We start from the raw sequence: 1,371 nt of genomic DNA, 5'->3' as shown, positions 1-1,371 counted from the left end.
CCAACGCGGAGGTCCTGAGAGGCCTCAAGACAAGGACCTTCAAGAAGAAGCTCGAGGCCTGCGGCAAGGGCTAGCACGATGAGCTCCAGTCCGTGCTATGGTCCATCCACACCACCTCCACCAAGCCGATGGGCGAGACCCCGTTCTTCCTCGTCTACGGAGCAGAAGCAGTCCTCCCTCATGAGGTTAGACATCGGTCCACATGGGTCCTAGCATTCGATGAAACGTAGCAAGAGGACAGGAGGGGGATGGACCACGTGCTGGGGGAGGAACACAGCCGCGAAGCTACACTACCGGCGGCAAGATACCAGCAGGCGCTGCGGCGGTACCACTATCGCAGCGTGTAACACCCACAATGCGGCTATATCTCCCACGTGTTGGAGCACGACTTAGAGGCATAACCGCATAGTAGGCATGTCGCAAGAGGGGTAATCTTTACACATCCCATGTACTGAATAAGAAAGGGATAAAGAGTTGGCTTACAATCGCCACTTCACACAATACATATATATAGCATTACATCATCCAGAATACAATCAAGGTCCGGCTACGGACACAACATAAATAAAGACAACCCCAAATGCATAGATCCTCGATCGCCCCAACTGGGCTCCTCTACTGATCGTCAGGAAAAGACACGTAGTAACGTCCAGAATCCTCATCGAACTCCCACTTGAGTTCGCGTCCCCTACACTGGCATCATTGGCACCTGCATCTAGTTTTGGAAGTAATCTGTGAGTCACGAGGACTCAACAATCTCACACCCTCGCGATCAATACTATTTAAGCTTATGGGTAGGAAAAAGGGGTAGTGAGGTGGAGTTGCGGCAAGCACTAGCATATATGGTGGCTAACTTACGCAAATGAGAGCGAGAAGAGAAGCAAAGCACGGTGAAAAGCTATAAAGATCAGAAGTGATCCTGAAACTACTTACGTTCAATCATAACACGATACCGTGTTCTTTTCCCGGACTCCGCCGAAAAGAGACCATCACGGCTACACACGCGGTTGATTCATTTTAAATTATGTTAAGTGTCAGGTTTTCTACAACCGGATATTAAAAAATTCCCATCTGCCCATAACCGCAGGCATGACTTTCGAAAGTTCAAAACCCTTCAGGGGTGTCCCAACTTAGCCCATCACAAGCTCTCACAGTCAACGAAGGATATTCCTTCTAGCGGGAAGACCCGATCAGTCTCGGAATCCCGGTTACAAGACATTTCGACAATGGTAAAACAAGACCAGCAAAGCCACCCGATGTGCCGACAAATCCCGATAGGAGTCGCACGTATCTCGTTCTCAAGGCAACACCGGATGAGACTAGCTACGAGTAAAACCAAACCTCAAGTTTCCCCGAGGTGGCCCCGCAGGC

This window comes from Triticum aestivum, chromosome 4A (assembly GCF_018294505.1).
Source record: "Triticum aestivum cultivar Chinese Spring chromosome 4A, IWGSC CS RefSeq v2.1, whole genome shotgun sequence".
NCBI lineage: Eukaryota > Viridiplantae > Streptophyta > Magnoliopsida > Poales > Poaceae > Triticum > Triticum aestivum.
The sequence above is the reverse complement of the archived record's forward strand: the minus strand, read 5'-3'. Positions refer to the sequence as shown.